This window comes from Lissotriton helveticus, chromosome 6, assembly GCF_964261635.1.
Source record: "Lissotriton helveticus chromosome 6, aLisHel1.1, whole genome shotgun sequence".
NCBI lineage: Eukaryota > Metazoa > Chordata > Amphibia > Caudata > Salamandridae > Lissotriton > Lissotriton helveticus.
In genome coordinates, this window is record NC_136067.1 from 1,947,874,556 (window position 1) to 1,947,893,767 (window position 19,212).

Consider the following 19,212-nt stretch of genomic DNA (forward strand, 5'->3'; position numbering starts at 1 on the left):
AAGACAATTGAAATCTAATTTTTGTAGTTTACGTGCACGCAGTATGTCTTCACTCTTCATTATTTGTGTAGTTTTGTAATCACGTGATTCTATGCACCAATGTATTTAAACGTAATTGCTTGAGCAGCTCAGGTATGTGAGCAAGGCTACAGGTTAGCCGAAACGCATCATCCTGACTGACAGTATTTCGCACCTGGCATAATAAAAAGTCACTGCAGCCAGCAGTGAGTAAAGTGATTTCTGGAGTTTGTGTTTTTCTCCTTTGGGTGGAACTAGCACCGGAGTGGTAATTGGATCACTTATTAGTGATGGGCATATGTTCCCTCTATACTAGCATAAACCACCAGGATGGTTTGAATGCTATTAAACACTTTCTGTCTGACAGAAACATCTGTTATAACGAACACAATAAAATGCTGCTTCGCATGACGGAATTATGTTTAACGAATAATTTCTTTATTTTTAATAAGGAATTGTATCATCAACTCCGAGGTGTCGCAATGGGGGCGTGTTTCTCTCCTAGCTATGCGTGCTTGCACGTTGGCAGGTGGGAGAAAAACGTCCTCTTGCAGACACATCCGGATGATGTCTCCGAACTTGTCATCAGATGGTGGAGGTTTATTGATGACGTGTTCGTCATATGGAAGGGCTCTAAAGAGTCAGCACTTGAGTTTGTTACTAAATTGAACATTAACTCTCTTAATTTGGAGTTTACAGCGAAGGTTAGTGACATTAGGGTGGAATTTTTGGACGTAGAAATCTTTGTGGAGAATAATACCATTTGTACTAAATTGCATCGCAAATCTACAGCTGGGAATTCTATTCTCCATGCTAGCAGTGCTCACCCCAAACACCTTATTAAGAGCATCCCCTGTGGGGAATTTTTGCGAATTCAAAGAATTTGTAGCAGGAAGGAGGACCTAGATATTTGTTTAGAAGAATCCAAGGAAAGATTTAAGGCGAGAGGGTATAATCAAAAGGATTTACAAGCTGCCCTTGATAAATTAAAGAAGGGCACGTCGTTGATTGATAATGTCATGCCGGGTGAGGCTTTGGAACAGACTAGTGTAAAGCCCTCAGTTAGACTGATCACTACTTTTAGTAATCAGGAACAGGCAATTAGGAAAATTGTTAGTAGACACTGGCCCATCCTGCACACTGGCATTACGTTATACCCTGAACTTTTAAACCAACCGACCTTCACATTTAGAAGAGCACCCTCAATGCGGGATGCTTTGGTTAAAACCAGTCCTGAAGTGACTATTTCTATAAATTGGTTGACTGATAAGAAGGGTTTTGTAAAGTGTACTTTGTCAGGACCCTAGCAGCAGCTACCAGCAACGCTGTTTTTTCACCTCCAGTCGTTTCTGATGCTAGAAGAACTAAGACCTGGTCAGCCCGGGTAGGCCTATGGAGAAGCAAGTTGGCCGCTGGTTCGCCCCGAGTCACTGAGTAAGTGGGCGTTCTAGTCTGCCGGCTCATTGGAACTCAGGTGATGCGCGCGCCCTCTCTCAACTGCGCACTTCACCGAGTCCGTTGGCCGAGTCAGTTTAGAGAAAGCTAATTCTGAGCAATTTAAGTTTGTAATTCAGTTCTAAAACTAAATATAATTCCTAATTTGTTAAATACACGGCGCGTATTTCCAGCGCGTGTATTTCCTTGACATTAGGGAGGTCACGGAGAAAAATAAACAGTGCTTAATGCACTCGAGTTACTTCAGTCAGCGCTGCCCTGGAAAAGATAATTAATCTGTCAAATCCTTCGAGAGCTGGAGAAATTCAACACGTAAACAGTGTGAGCTGTCTCCACGAAGAGCGGAGTTCAAGAGAAGGCAGAAGAATTATGAGAGGACTTGTCGAGCTAAGTGTGGCATTTTTAGTTATTTAATTGAATTGAATTCCAGGAAAAGTGAAAGTTTGAAAACGCAAGGTTAAGAAAATATTCTGAACTGTCTAAGACATAATTAGAAGGCTTAGTGAGAAGGAGCAGAGTGAAGGACAATTTTTCGTTTGTTTAATAAGAGAGCCTTCAAGAATAAATGTGCATACTTACCAGAAGCTAGAACAGTGGAAGCTGAAATTTAACCTGTAAATAAAAAGAGAAGCATAAATAAGGAGTCTGGCAATCCACCAATAAGATATATTTTCAAGTAATCTACAGAATCCAATTAAAGCAACACTCTACCAGTTAGTGATGTGAGTACATTTCCTAAAATTAAAACTTAAGGTTAGAAGTAGGAAGGAACTAGTCATTAACTACTGTTGTTTTTTAAATGTTAGTTACAACTAGCAGGAAGAGAAGATATCACAAAAAACTACCATACAGAAGAGCAGCACAAGTCCAGTGAAGTGTAGGTGGGTGAGATTTAAGTTCTCAGTAATTATAGAAGCAGGGAGAAAGAAATTTTGAAAGGTTATAGCTTAATGAATACGTTAATTTCCAGGTTCCTGTAAGAAAGGGCAGAGCACGTGTCCAAGAACCAGGCGGAAGGAACCAGAACTGGACCAGTCTCTTCTTGTTTATTATTTTATCCAATCCCCCGTCCCTTGAGGTAATGCTCTGAGGTTCTGTTATAAAAGACCTTGGGTCATTGTCAAAAGGGATTAGGGAACTAGCATCTTGGTTCTGAGCATCTCTGTTCCCGTGCAAGATCTGGTAAGACTACTATAGATAGAGATATTGTAAGTCCTGACAGAGTGAAGTGCCCAAGTTGCATTTGCACCTGAACAGAGATGGCGGAAGGAATAGATGTGCAATCATTAGGAACAATCTTAGATGCTATACAAAAAGAGTTGGGAGCAGTGAGGGAAGAAAATCGAAATCTTAGACAAGAGGTAGTTTGCGCTAGGAAAGAAACTGCAGAGTTAGTGCAGAGACTAAGACACCCAAGTAGCTTAGAAAGAGAGGCAATGAATCCGACACTAGAAACCACCAATAGAACAACTACACAAGTCATACATTCCTTGTCTCCAGTGATTCCATTAGCAGCTCCCGAAAGATTTAATGGAGATCCACAAAAGGCGCAGATATTTCTGTCCCAATGCTCCCTACACTTCATGTGCCGCCCTTCCATATTCCCTGATGCGCAGTCTAGAGTGGCATTCATGCTCTCTTATCTGAGCGGTGATGCAGCATCGTGGTCCATGCCCTTAGTCACCAGGGACGATCCACTATTGAGAAATTTTGAGGGATTCAAACAAGAATTTCTTCGGATTTTTGACAGACGCAGAATATCTCAAGTGGTCGATAACGAGTTGCTGGATCTACGGCAAGGGAACCGAGACTTAATCGGCTATTTGGCTCAATTTAATAAGTTGGTAGTGGAAACGGACTGGCCAGAAAGTAAAAGGGCAGCAGTATTTTACCGTGGTCTCAGAGATGAATTAAAAGATGCCTTGGCTCAAATTCCAAATCGTCCCACGGAGATCTCAGCTCTGATAGACTTAGTCTTGGAAATAGATTTTCGTCAAGGAGAAAGAAGAGGAGAAAAGAAAAAAGATTATCGGATAGTAGCGCCGAGATTTGATAGAGCAAGGTCTGAGGGCACAAGAAATTCAGATGCTCAATCCGGAGTAGAGCCTATGCAAATTGGAACGATAAGAGGGCCATTGTCTAAGGAGGAAAAAGACAAGAGAAGAGCCAGTAATTTATGTCTGTACTGTGGATCAAGTGGGCATTTTGTTCGAAACTGTACCAAGAAACCGAAGAACACCTTCAAGCCGAAGGAAAACTAGTGGCACCACTTGTTGGAGGAGTTGAACAGGTGGATGCAATCACGAAAGAAACTCCAAAAGAACACCAAGTTGCGAACACATTACAATCAGCTGCTCCGCATTTGAACTTGTCTATGGAAGTGAGATTCAAAGAAAAAACATTAACAGAAGTTTCGGTCATGATTGACTCTGGGGCTACGGGCAACTTCTGCGATTTAAGATTCGCAGCCAGAGTTGGTATTCAAGCTATTAAGAAAATAAAGAGCGAACCTGTTCGTGCGGTTGATGGAACGAATCTCTCATCAGGACCGATTGTGAGTCATACCGAAGTAATCCAATTGATCTCCAGAGATGGTCATAAGGAGAAGATTCAGTTCAATCTGATTGATGCTCCACAGTTTCAATTAATTCTTGGCTTGCCATGGCTTACAGAACATAACCCAACGATTGATTGGAGTTCAAGAACAATTGTGATGGACTCAAACTATTGTCATGAAAATTGTTTCGGAGCAAGAGAGAAAGATTTAGAGGGTAATCCAGCTTTCTCCTTGTGTGCTACAGGGCATACCATGTGTGTGATAAATAATCAAGAGGTACCAGAAATATATCAAGAATTCAAGGAGGTGTTTAATGAAGTAGAAGCCGAGCAGCTACCCCCACATCGAACCTACGATTGTAAAATTGAATTAGAGCCAGGATCAAATCTACCATGTAGCCGAGTCTATGCATTGACGGAAAAGGAGAATAGTCACTTGAAGGAGTATTTGGATAAATATCTTGCTAATGGCTTTATCCGGCCATCCCAGTCTCCCGTCTCGTCTCCGTTATTTTTCGTACCCAAGAAGGAAGGAGATCTACGAACTTGTATTGACTACAGAGCAATTAACAAAATTACCAAGAAAAATCGATATCCCCTACCCTTGATTTCAGTACTGCTGGATCAAGTAAAAGGAGCCCAGATTTATACCAAGTTGGATTTAAGGGGGGCCTATCATTTGGTTCGAATGCGCGAAGGCGATGAGTGGAAGACTGCCTTTCGGACTAGATTTGGCCTTTTCGAGTACCAGGTAATGCCCTATGGATTGTGTAATGCACCAGCCGCCTTCCAGCACTTCATAAATGACATCTTGAAAGATTTCATCGATCAGTGCGCGATAGTGTACATTGATGACATTTTAATTTACTCACCCGATGTCTCGAAACATCACGAGCAAGTGAAAGGAGTCTTGAAGAAACTACAAGAAAATAAGCTGTTTGTAAAACTGGAGAAATGCGCTTTTGATGTTTCACAGGTTGAATTCTTGGGTTTTGTCATTTCGTCTACGGGAATATTAATGGACCAACGAAAGGTAGAAGCTGTTACAACTTGGGAATCTCCAAAGAGTGTAAAGGAAGTTCAGAGTTTCATCGGATTTGCTAATTTTTATCGGAGGTTTATCCATGAGTTCTCAAGAAAGATTCTACCCCTCACCAAACTATTAAAGAAAGGAACCAAGTTCGAGTGGTTAAAAGAGTCTGAGGAAGCATTTCAGTCCCTAAAAAAGGATTTTACTACAGCTCCAGTCTTGTTGCACGCTGATCCTACTGAACCCTTTTATGTCGAAACGGATGCTTCAGACCAAGCGGTGGGAGGAGTGTTGTCTCAGCGACACAAGAGTACAGGACAATTACATCCAGTAGCCTATCGCTCCAGAAAGTTGACTCCAGCAGAAATTAACTACACCATCACTGAAAAGGAGTTACTGGCTATTAAGGATGCCTTTAAAGAATGGAGACATTATTTAATGGGAGCGCAGCATCAAGTAACGGTCTTCACTGATCATCGTAACCTCAAGTTTTTAAAGACTGCAAGAACGCTTACTCCAAGACAATTAAGATGGTCCTTATACTTTGCAGATTATGATTTTGTAATCACGTATCGTCCTGGAGCTCAAAATGGGAAGGCGGACGCCTTATCACGAATTGGCACAGAAGTTCAGAAAACCCTCATCCAAAATCAATCAATTATTCCTAGTTCTAAGATCATTGGGGCTACGACCTCTATAGGTTTGGAACGGAACATCTCTGAAGTTATGAGTTTGGAAGAAATGCACGCTTGGGTACAAGAGGATGCAGATCGGAGGATAATTGAACAGTTACCCTATTATCGAGAGGCCCTGTATGTTCCAACCCCAGAGTTACAGCTGCAAGTAATGCGTGAATGTCATGATGACAAATTAGCCGGACATAAAGGAGAAACCAAGACCGAAGATTTGATTAAGAGACATTACTGGTGGCCCGGAATGTCCTCAGATATAGAGAGGTATGTCAAGTCCTGTGAGATTTGCGCTCAGGGAAAGTCGGAACGGCAGGCCCCAAAGGGTCTGTTACAGCCCTTGCCTACACCTCCTTATCCATGGCACACCGTGACCCTTGATCTCATCACTGATTTACCCAACAGTCAGGGATTTGATACTGTCCTTGTAGTTGTAGATTCCTTTACTAAAATGGCTCATTTTACAGCTTTAAAGGGGATCCCTACAGCCAAACAGTTAGCCGCCCATTTCAGCTCTCAGATTGTTAAAATACATGGCATACCCAAGATTGTAATTTCAGACAGAGGGGTACAATTTGTGTCACATTTCTGGAAGGCCTTCATGAAAGGATTAGGTACTGAGGTTAGATATTCCACTAGTTATCACCCAGAAACAGATGGACAAACTGAGAGGGTCAACCAAGAATTAGAACAATATTTAAGGTTGCTTTTGTTAAAGGAGGAGGGCGATTGGTCAGATTACTTGTGGTCAGCTGAATTCGCTCACAATAATGCCAAAAGTAGTTCAACAGGTTATTCACCCTTCTATCTAAACTATGGTAGGCATCCGAATGCAACCATTCGACAAACTGAGATATCTGTTCCAGCAGTTAAGGAGGTAGTTTCACATTTGCGTCAAATACAACTAAGAGCAGGTGAAAACCTTAAAACAGCTAAAGAAAAGTACAAGAATTATGCAGATCGTAAAAGGAGAGTAGGGCCATCCATAGCAATAGGAGATCAAGTTTGGTTAAGTACAAAAAACATAAGGCTAAAAGGAAACCGAAAATTTCAACCTCGGTTTATTGGTCCATATTTAGTGGAAGAAAAAATTAACCCAGTCAGCTATCGCTTAAGGTTACCCACTAAATTACAGATTCATCCCATCTTCCACGTCTCCTTATTAAAGAAGGCCTCTCCAGAACTGAGAATTCAAGCACCTCCAAAACCATTTCAGCTAAAGACAGGGCCAGAGTTTGAGGTAAAAGAAATTTTGGATTCCAAGAGATCTAGAGGCAAATTGTACTACCTGGTAGACTGGAAAGGTTATGGTCCAGAGGAACGGTCTTGGGAGTTGAGTGAGGATGTCCATGCTCCTAGATTAGTTAAGTCATTCCACCAGAGATATCCCACTAAGCCCAGAGAGGAGGAATCTACCTTGTTGGGGGGTACTGTCAGGACCCTAGCAGCAGCTACCAGCAACGCTGTTTTTTCACCTCCAGTCGTTTCTGATGCTAGAAGAACTAAGACCTGGTCAGCCCGGGTAGGCCTATGGAGAAGCAAGTTGGCCGCTGGTTCGCCCCGAGTCACTGAGTAAGTGGGCGTTCTAGTCTGCCGGCTCATTGGAACTCAGGTGATGCGCGCGCCCTCTCTCAACTGCGCACTTCACCGAGTCCGTTGGCCGAGTCAGTTTAGAGAAAGCTAATTCTGAGCAATTTAAGTTTGTAATTCAGTTCTAAAACTAAATATAATTCCTAATTTGTTAAATACACGGCGCGTATTTCCAGCGCGTGTATTTCCTTGACATTAGGGAGGTCACGGAGAAAAATAAACAGTGCTTAATGCACTCGAGTTACTTCAGTCAGCGCTGCCCTGGAAAAGATAATTAATCTGTCAAATCCTTCGAGAGCTGGAGAAATTCAACACGTAAACAGTGTGAGCTGTCTCCACGAAGAGCGGAGTTCAAGAGAAGGCAGAAGAATTATGAGAGGACTTGTCGAGCTAAGTGTGGCATTTTTAGTTATTTAATTGAATTGAATTCCAGGAAAAGTGAAAGTTTGAAAACGCAAGGTTAAGAAAATATTCTGAACTGTCTAAGACATAATTAGAAGGCTTAGTGAGAAGGAGCAGAGTGAAGGACAATTTTTCGTTTGTTTAATAAGAGAGCCTTCAAGAATAAATGTGCATACTTACCAGAAGCTAGAACAGTGGAAGCTGAAATTTAACCTGTAAATAAAAAGAGAAGCATAAATAAGGAGTCTGGCAATCCACAAAAAAGATATATTTTCAAGTAATCTACAGAATCCAATTAAAGCAACACTCTACCAGTTAGTGATGTGAGTACATTTCCTAAAATTAAAACTTAAGGTTAGAAGTAGGAAGGAACTAGTCATTAACTACTGTTGTTTTTTAAATGTTAGTTACAACTAGCAGGAAGAGAAGATATCACAAAAAACTACCATACAGAAGAGCAGCACAAGTCCAGTGAAGTGTAGGTGGGTGAGATTTAAGTTCTCAGTAAATATAGAAGCAGGGAGAAAGAAATTTTGAAAGGTTATAGCTTAATGAATACGTTAATTTCCGGGTTCCTGTAAGAAAGGGCAGAGCACGTGTCCAAGAACCAGGCGGAAGGAACCAGAACTGGACCAGTCTCTTCTTGTTTATTATTTTATCCAATCCCCCGTCCCTTGAGGTAATGCTCTGAGGTTCTGTTATAAAAGACCTTGGGTCATTGTCAAAAGGGATTAGGGAACTAGCATCTTGGTTCTGAGCATCTCTGTTCCCGTGCAAGATCTGGTAAGACTACTATAGATAGAGATATTGTAAGTCCTGACATACTTCATGTAGGGCATGTAAGTTTGGGGTAAATAAAAAATCTTTTGTGGACCCCTTTTCTAACATGCCAAACAAAATCAATGGTTATTACACATGCAAAACAGATCATGCGGTCTATATAGTAGAGTGCACCTGTCAACTTGTTTATGTCGGTAGCACAAAACTCCCTGTTTTTAATAGGATCCTCCAACACTTGCGGGCAATCGTCAACTCGGACCCAACTTACCCGGTTGCCCGCCATTTTAAACTAGTGCATCAGAATAAACTGGAGGATCTGAAATACTATGTTATTGACTCTGTCCCTAAATCCATCCATGGTGGCAATAGGGAGAAAAGATTACACCAATTGGAGAGTCAATACATAGTCCGACTCAATACCAAAATACCAAATGGACCTAATACAGGGAAGGATCTGGTTCATTTCTTGTAGAAAGTTGGTTGGTGTGATCTATTTTAACACTAGTAGATGAAAACAATTTTGCTATTCTGTATCTATTTTGTTCTCTTATGCTGCTATGAATATTTAATTTGATATATGAACTGATTGATAGTGTGGGACTAAAATATTAATTGTATTTATGTGTATATATATCAAGTTGGATTTTAGGTCTATTTTATTTATTTATTCAGATAATGGATTTTAGATATACCATTCATAACTGTGGAATTTTTTATTGGTTTTACTAGTTTTCTAGTTTTACTGAAGGATCTTTCAGGCAGGGGGGTGTAATCCATTCTATATACTTGATGAATTAATAGATACCCGATAATAATCCAACTGTGATCAATTTATTTAACTTATTTTGCAATTTTTATATAATTGGCTCTATAACTGAATTCTTCATTCAATTTTTGGCAAGTGATAAGATGCTTCTCTATCGATGTTTAAATTACTGCAATACATTTGCATCTGATTTTAAATTGTTTTTTAAGAAGTTAGGCTATTTTTATAGCAGTGCTTCATTATTATTACACTGGGTGTACTCATCATGAGGGCTGCTCTTTCTCATTCTAATTTTGGTATGAATTGCATATTCTATTTTTACAAATAGGATTTGGGCACTTGCCCTGGATTTTAATAATGAAACGTTTGAATTATGAAACCATGATATATAATTTTTTTGGTGTGTTATTTGTAATTTGAATATGCACAAGACACTTTGCACGGTTTGTATCGTGTCTTTCTTCACTGTTTATGATTATAGTGGGAGTGACCAGAGTGTGCCACATGAGATTTAAGGGCGTGGTTTTTCCTGACATGTCATGTGATCAAGGCCGGGGCAACCTGGTCGAAACGCGCCATGTTGTGACTTTATAGAATAAAAGATTTGCACTTTATAAATCTTCATTTGTGGTGGTCCGTTCCTGTTTATGAAGCGGCGTGGTGACTCTCGTTAGCTCGAAGCAGGACTTGGTAAACTGGTATAGAACATGGCGACAGTAAATATGGCTTAGTTCCCCCATTTTTGGAAGAGGAAGGAATGGGAAATATTGTTCATTTCATATCTTATTTCAATTGGAGGGGAAAAATGCTCTCCCTTAAGGAAACAGCATATATTGCTACGCAATTCTGAGAGTGAAGAAGGTGAAGAGAGCCAGAGGGATGGATATCATAAAAGGTTTCACTAACTGGAGAAACATTTTGGTCAAATAGTGAATATTTTGTTAGAAAGACAGAAGTCTTTCTGTAGAGTACAAGGAAAGACTGAAAAGGCATCTAGTTGTATTGCAGTATTGAGAGGGTTGGCTGGTTTTGTGATTTTGGGTTGTTGTGTGATTCCCTGATTAGGGACCAATTGGTTTGTTGCACTAATACAGGGAAAGCCATTGGATGGTAAATCAGACTTAAATGAGGCTGTGGAAACAGCTAAAAGTATATCACATACTGCAGAGTGCACTAGAGAAATGAAGCAGAGTGGCAATTCAGAAAACATGAATGTAGTACAAGACCACTCCTGAGGGGAGGAGCAAGTGAAGGAAGCTGGGGATATGGAAACAAATGTTGACCCTCAATTTAAGAAAAAACAGAAGATGAAAAAGAGAGAGGCTAAAATGTTATCTCTGTGGAAACTACAGCCGTCTATCTAATAATCCCAGGTGTCCTGCGTACTATGTTGTATGTAAGACATGTAACAAGAAGGTGCACTATGCATGATTATGTAAAAGTTAAAAAGAAGAAAGAAAGAATATGCTTGTGGTTGAAGAATTTAGAGAAGGTGCAAATAAATATGTCTTTCAAGTAGTAAGTAAGGTAACAGGTAATGGGGATATTTATACTATATGTGATGTAACACTAGATGAAGAAACTTTTAAATGTTTCGCTGAATCATGCTCCCTATGCACTCTGATTGAGAAGAGAAATTCAAAGAAAAGAAGTATATCATCCTTCAAGCGTATATTGAACCTGGGGGATACAATGAAGATCCTATAACATTAGTAGGAATGGTGAACATTCAGATACTTTTTAAAGATCATTCTAACATGTGGAAAGATTACTTAACAAAGAAGGGGTCAGTTAGTCAGGCTGGGCTCATCAAAAAGACTTGGTGATCAAGAGTGATACTGATAGCCACATTAAACATAGATCAGGGAAAGGTGAATGTAAAACTGTGCGAAGAATGTCCAGTAGTGTTTACCAATGTGTTAGGCCATTTTAAGAATTTTCAACATACAGTTTGATACAATTTGATTAAAAAATGATTTCGTAAATCAGGGAATCATCGAATTTATGGAAAGTTCCTTAAGGTTAGCCCCAATTGTGGTCACCCCGAAATCAGGAGGTAGAGGACATTGCCTTTGTGATTACCTAAGAGTCCTTTTCGCAGAATAAATGAAATGATCAGTGACCAAACCTCTCTTCGTCACACCACCAAATAGAGCTACATCAAGATTCTAAATCCTTAACTTCATTTATAACTCCATTTTGAGCCTTCAGGTATTGCAGGATGCCGTTTAGCCTTGCTTCAGTGACAGATGTATTTCAAAGAGTTATGTAACAAGTTTTAGAAGGGATAAAAATGTGTTATGCTGCCAAAATGCAATAATCATTCATGGTTATTTGTCAGACAATCACGATAACTCTTTGAAGGAAGTTCTAACATCACTCAAGAAAGCAGAATTAACCATAAAAAAGAGTAGTGTTGCATCAGTGTGCAGTCAGTAGATTATTTAGGACCAAAACTAGACTTAATTAAGGCAGTAAAATTTATAAGGAATTTTGCAGGCATCACTGCAGTACTGAGAAGACTCTTAAAAAAGGAGACTCACTTCATTTGGGATGTGGAATGCCAAGGATCTTTTGAATCAGTCAAGAGAGCTATCATTAATGCCCCATTCTTGGGAAATTTTGACACATGGCATAAACGTGTCCTAACCATTGATGCTAGTGGGAAGGGAATTGGAAACTCTTTGATGAAATTGGTAGATGGTGAAGAGAAAATGATTGTGTTTGCTTAGAGGGCATTAAAAGATGCTGAATGCAACTACTCTACTATGGAGCATGAAGCACTAGCTTGTACTCAGGCCATTTTACATTTCAGATTTCTTCTTTGGGGTTTACCTTTTAGTGGGTGCACAGATCATAAGCCTTTGGTTTATATATGTTGTCAACAAAAGCGAGGGAGAATACTACTCCCCATATAGCTAAATGGCTTATTGAACTGGAGGGGTACAATTTCAAAATAGAGTATGTCCCAGGTACAAAGAACTCTGTAGCTGATCGCTTATCTAGGTTACCATGCAAAGTGTAAGAAATAGATGGAAACCAGACAGTACAATCTATACATGCAATTAATATTCCTTACATCCCAAAAGAGGAGTGGGATACTTACATGGAGAATAATTTAACCCCCTTAAGTGTTAATGAGAATATTTTTCAGGGATGGCCTTTGAAGTGAAGTAATTTTGATCAATTCCTCAAGGATTATTGAGTTGTGCCACATGAATTGAGCATAATTGATAGCAAAGTCATGAGAGGGGACAGGATGGTCCAACCCAAGGACTTGTGGGACAGGATAGCCTATTGGCTCGTTAAGGTCATTTGGGTAGGAGTCTAACTAAATCTAACGTCAGAGCCATGTCCTAGTTTCGCAGTATGAATAGGTTTAAATAATATAAAGTCAAGGAATGTCTTATTTGCGCTTTGAGCGATAAAAGCAAGATCACCAGATGTGCATGGTTATTTCCTGTGAGTGTTCTATCAAAGCCATGGAACAAACTTTGCCTTGATATCATTGGTCCATTAAAATTCTCAATGTGGGCTTGTAAATTTATGTTAATACTAGTATCCTATCATTTCCATTAGATTATGATCAAAGTGGTTAGTAGCATCAACACTCAAGCCCTCATGAAATTCTTAACTGATGCTTTTAGGATAGAAGGTGTACCAAATCCCATTGTAACACACAATGGTGTTTACTTCAGAAGAAATTCAAGAATGTTTTGAAAAACTTCCTATAGAATACCATAACAGCTTTGCAGTGCCCAAGAGCAAACGGAGTGGTGGAACGTGTCAACTGTATGATTAAAGAGTGAAATCAACTTGCACACATGTCAGGAAGTCCTGCAGACAAGGCACTTCCGAAAATGTTTTGATCCTATCACACATTCTATGCTAAATTCAGTCACTAATGTATCACCATTTTTAGCACTCAAGGTTAGAATAGCACGCACAAAGCTGACCTCACCTGACGAGTTGGTGGAGAACCTAGATGGGTACATAGATACAAAATGTGTGATAAAATTAAAAGGCATCAAGAAGGTACATAAAAATGTCTGATCTTAAACAGGGATCCAAGATAGGTAATTGGAAAGTGGGGTGGGTTGGTAATGATCAAACTGCCTGATACTTGCCAAAGATGTGGTAGCAAGTTTTCTAAACCAGTGAAAATAGTAGACGTGAAGAAAAATGTAGTAGCTTTGGAGGATGGTAGAACATGATCAGATTAAGACCTTATTATCAGTCTCAAGAAATTGTGTGTAATGATCTAAGGTCCTAAGGTGGGCCAAGTGGCAATGGACATGGCCTCACTGTCAGAGCTTATGCAGTCCTTTTTTGGCATAAGTGTTAGATTTTCCCCTAAAATTCTGAAAGGAGTAATAATATTAGTGAAACTACCAGAGTCATATCTTCTTTTATTTAATGGGATGGAGAAGTGTTGTCATTTATCCTCAGCTTACTTGCCTAAAATATTAATATTATACAATTGAGTCAACATTCTAAGTTTGTATTTGAGATGTTTTATCTATCTGTTTAAATATATACTAATGTCCTATTCCTTCCCCCCCACAGTCCCCCTTGTCCCCTTAAGGCCCGATTTCGATATCTGACAGACCTGAGTCCGTCAGACATCAACTCAGTACTGGAACCGACCGACCTCCTGTCGACGGTCCCACCCAGCATTTAGAATGCAAACGAACACTGGTCACTTGCACTCCTGTTCTTTACATTAGGAGCATGCATTCTGACTGGAATGCATGCTCTCATTGTAAATAGAAGAGGTGCAGTTTATCCCTGCACCCCATGGCAGGCACATCAATGTGCCTGCCACGAGTTGCAGGGATCAACAGGGGGGCACTTGGTTGCCCCTCGGAATCCAACTGGAGGCTATGAAACTTGGGGACCCCCAAAGGTGACTTGCGACAGCCTTTCTCTGTCGGAAAGGCCGGCACAGAAAGGCTGTGGGAATCTAACATCGTAATCCCTCGGGTAGAAAGAGCCGCCCTTGGGATTACTGGAGGCTTCCGAATGGCTTTCAACCCAACTCCATCTAACTGGATAGGTCAGAAATGAATTCGATCTGCAAATTACGATGCTGTAGGAACGGTTCAGACCGAGGGTCTGAGTCGTTTACTAGGGCATCGTATTCCGCTCCTTAGTTGGTACTTTCAAACATTCCATTAACCGTTGATTGTGTCAGTTGACTTTGTTCTGAGGTAATGTCATCAACAGCTGATGTGGCTGAGAGGCTATCATTGGTTTTGTCAATAAACACTCTTTTCAATCCTTCATTGGAGTGTATCCAAATATTTTTAACAGTTTTGATGCCGGCTGATGTCGTGGCTCAAGTAGCTCAACAGTTTCGGGAGTCTGGGGACCAGAGATACTTTTTAAGGTGCAAACGGTCAAATTGGCATATTTAAAGTGCTTCTGTGCTGTCTAGAAGATGTCAGATGACATTGGGGTACCATGCTTTTTTAGCATTAGTGTCTCCTCTCCAGCTATCAGCCTTGCCGAGGTGTCTGACTGTTCCGGGAGATTTATGGTAAAATCCAAGCTCCGGCTGAGCCTCGATGCACTCAATTGCTTGCAAAAATTGTATGACTCCAGTGCATTATAAACTAATGTCAAACAAATTAACATTCAATAGAACTGCATTCACCTCCCTCATGAACATTTGGCATAGCCATAAGAGTCATCGATATTTGAAAGCATGAATACAATCAGAGTTGACAATCCTTGTAAGGGAACACACAAATACCTTTTTTTTCCTCTCTCATGAACGAAAATAACGAAATCCAATTGTTTCTCCAAGATTTGTCCCTGTTGATTTATTCTGTACACTGACACTTCCAGCAAAGATCAGTCAACACATTTCGTCTTTTAAAGACTTTTTCAAGGCAGTTCAGTATTCCTGATCCTAATGATCTTCATGTGTCGTTACAAATAGTCTTGATTGCCTATATATAGCATCTGGAACTATTCTGCTACTCCAAGTGTTCCAAAATAAATATAGCATGACAGTCTCGATTCAAAATTCAAATCCAGGTTTGAATCCAAGCAAAAAGTATGTACAGCGACAAGCTGTTATACAATATATGAGTGAAATTTTAAATCATGGATGCACTGCTACGACGGGCAACAGTATTTAAGAAATATAGAGGAAGTCCATGATAAGCTTTCTTGCCTGTATCAACGCGAAGGTGTCCCAAACACAAATCTGTACACGGCAATGTGAAAACAGTGAAAAGCTTGGAGAAACAATTGGATTTTGTTATTATCATTCATGAGAAAGGGATAAAAAAGGATTTGTGTATTGCTTTACAAGGATTGACAACGCTGATTGAATGTTGTATTCATGCTTACGAATATCGATGACCCTTATGGCTATATCAAATGTTTATGAGGGTGCTGAATGCAGTTCTATTGAATGTGTACTCAATTGCTTGTTTGGGTTATTTATGTTCAAATTTACTTGTAAAAAGTGGTATATTACAGGTAGGTTCCTTCATAAATTTTCCTTGGATACCACCGGAATTGTCAGTATACCAGCGTCCCTTGTGTCAACCACCTCCAGCCTACCGGTAGCCTAAGAAAGGAGGATTGTGTCCTAAACGAACTGGAAAATAATTCTGACGTTTTGCTGAATTACATTTTCTGTCTATTCCTCCTTTTTTACGAATAGGAATCCATTGTTTCCTTACTTTTAATGTCTTTTCCCTCCTTTTTTAATTATTTTTTAATTATTTTTTAACATTGTATTGTGTAATAAATAAACTGTCCAGTACTTTTCATAATTTTTGTTTGTGTTTACATTTTGCCTCACTAGTACAGTATTTTGTCTGTGTATATTCTTGTATATCTGTCCTTTGAACATATGTTATAATAATAAGGTGTCCCAAAGGGAATATTTGCTTGACTAAAGTCTTTTGTGGTACTCCATCCCTTTGGCTGTGGGGTCCCTCTCTCTTTTATTAGAGTTAAGTGCAAAAGGTCCACTTTATTTGAGCCGCATAAGCAACAACCTCCGTTGCTAGAGAACAGCCACGCACGTTTTTCCATAAATATGGATGGTCTTCCCTGGTGGCAGCACACCAGCTTTAGTTTCAAGTTAAGCAGATATGTGTAGGCTAGATACAATGCCCGCTCTAGCTTCACATAATTATTGATGACTATACAAGCCTGACCTATTTTTGCAAGCTCCTCTTTGTCTTGACGAAGGGAAATTGTGGCCCCTGTCGAGATAATCAGATTGTTGAAGGTGTTGTATCACAGTGGCAGAGCCCAGAGGTTCCAAAGATGCAGGCTTACTAAAGATTGGTCCAGGTATTCTTTGAAACTGCTGCTGTTCTTACAAAAGTCCATGTTATTGATTGCAGACCACAGGATGTTGTTGGGCTCTGTGTGATTTAATTTATCGAAGAATTTGAAAAAGGGCCCATGCCATCCAATTGATTGCCTCATTAGGCCAAGCTCTAGCCAAATTTTCAACTGGAGAAAAACTCTGGGCAAAGTTTAACACATAGCGATAACATTTTGTTTGGAATTTGTACGGAAGGGCAGAATCTTGACCAACAGGGGCCCGCTACCACGAGTTAAGGTTGGCAGGATTTTTGCTGCCCTGACTTTCAGGAGAGAATCAAGTGCTGGGCCTTTCAATTTCTCAAGCAGGGTGTTGAAAGTGGCAATTAAGGCATTCTTATTTGTGATGGCTCGAAGCTGTTGTTTGGCCTTTTACCTTGTCATTTAGCAGTAACCCATGGTAGTTTTAACCTTTTACTGCTTCTAGGCCGTGCGTTGCGAGATGACAGGTTAAGTTTTTCTTGTGTGGCCTGCTAACCATCATCACCTTGGTATTGTTTTGATTGATGACCAAGTCATTTTGTGTAGTATGCCAATGCAGTGTGTTTATCAATCTCTACAAACTACCTTGGTTAAACTGCACAGGATCATGTAATCTGCATATAGTAAATGGTTCAGTGCTATCGTGCTAAGACACAGACCGTGGCTGTTGGTTTTTATCAAGTACCGGTGGGAGGTTAGCAATGAAGAGGTTGAAAAGGTATGGGGCCAGCACACACCTGCTGTTGTCCTTGTTGAGTGTCACTTTTTCGTGACGGTAGGGAGCCATTTCCAAGTTTGATCCGCACCTGTGTTCGAGTGTAAAGTGACTTGATAGCTCTAAGCATGTGTGAAGGGATGTTTCAGGCCCTAAGTTTCCTCCAGAGGTTTTGCTTGATATACACAGTCAAAAGCCAACCTATAATCAGCAAAGCAGAGGTAGATCGTGCAATTCTGCTTCCACATTTGGTCCAGTAAAATGAAAAAGGCCAAGATGTTAGTGATTGTGCCAAAAGCCCTCCTGAAGCCAGATTGTGTTGTTGGCCTAAGCAGTCAGATCATCTAGGACAAAAGATGCAAATAATGTTGCTTTGTTTTCTTAGAGAGTGATGAGTCAGTAGTTTTCTGTTGAGGTTGTGTCTCCTCTGTGAAGTAGGGTGATAATTGCACCTCGCCATGAATCCGATATGGTGCCCATATGCTCTATGTTGGAAAATAAGGAAGTTAACTTTCAGGCCCAGTACTGTGGATCTTTTTTGTAAATGGCCTGAGGTATTCCATTTAGCCCAAGGGGCACCGTCACTCCTGCCTTTGATAATAACTTTAACTGTTTTTTGTTAGACATTTGACCCCCTTCTGAATAGAGGAGGAAATGCGGATGTGTGTCCGGGAGCAGTTGAACTTGGGGGCGGTGGCCCTCATGCCAAGTTTACCCGAGGTGTGTGCCTCCGTTAACATGATGATCTACTACCAAGGTGCCCACGTTAGAGGGATTTACTGCTGATAAGAGATCATTGCTGGGAGGGGCTGGGTTGTCAAACGGTTGTTGTGAGGGAAATACCTCTAAGAGGGGTGTGGGCGAGAAGTCCCTTGCTGCCAAGAAGTGTTTTTTGACAAAAGCAACCCAACATACTTCCCTGATAGGAGTGTTACCTAAGAGCTGCTGCTCTTAGGTAACAGTCTTAGGTAACACAGAAAACTATGAACTTCCAGGAACATTAAGAAGCTATGCATCTGCTAAAAATTCAGCAGTAGTATGTAACTTGCATACATAGTAGACCATTTATATTGTTTGCAATACCTGGCTGGATGAGAGGACCCTTTAGAGTGTTAGTGGAACAGTCAACCACCAACTAGGTTCTGAAGAGCTAGATGTCAAATAAATTCCAGGAGCTTCAGATAAACTTCTATCATGTCTATGCACTCGTCAAAGGAATTAGATGTCATTGGCAGCTGCAACAAGGGGACGGCTGTGAGTCACTGAGGGGCATATTTACAATCCGATTTATAGAGAGGGGGAACACTAGGAGTAAGCATGGGCGTAAAATCCATTCTGTTCGTGGAATTTGCGGATTTTCTGCAATTTCGCGGTCTGCGAATCTCGCGAAATTGCAGAAAAATCCGCGAAATCGCGTTCGGGACGGATTTTCAAAAACTGAAGTACATGAATCACTTACAGGGTTACAGCAGGTGCCCAAGTTGAAGCTAATTTCTTTGTAACCATTTACAAAATGGTTACAAAGAAATTAACTTCAACTTGGGCACCTGCTGTAAGCGTGTAAGTGCTTCCTGAGCGGCGCCTCCAGAGTTGTTGTCTACTTGCAACTATTCTCTGACCCTGCTCTGACCCTCGAAGCAGGGTCAGAGAATTGTTACAAGTATGGCACAATGCTCCAGGCTGTCACAAAAATAAAACCACAACAGGAAGCAGAAAAGGAAGCAGGTGCCGGACTTGAAGCTCAAATTCAGTAACACATTAATAACCAGCCCCCGGTTGAGGCTGGGCAGGAGTGCTTTCTCCCCATAATCTACAGTGGTGAACCAGAGGATGCTCTGATGAACCAGAAGGTGCTGTGATGAACCAGATGGTG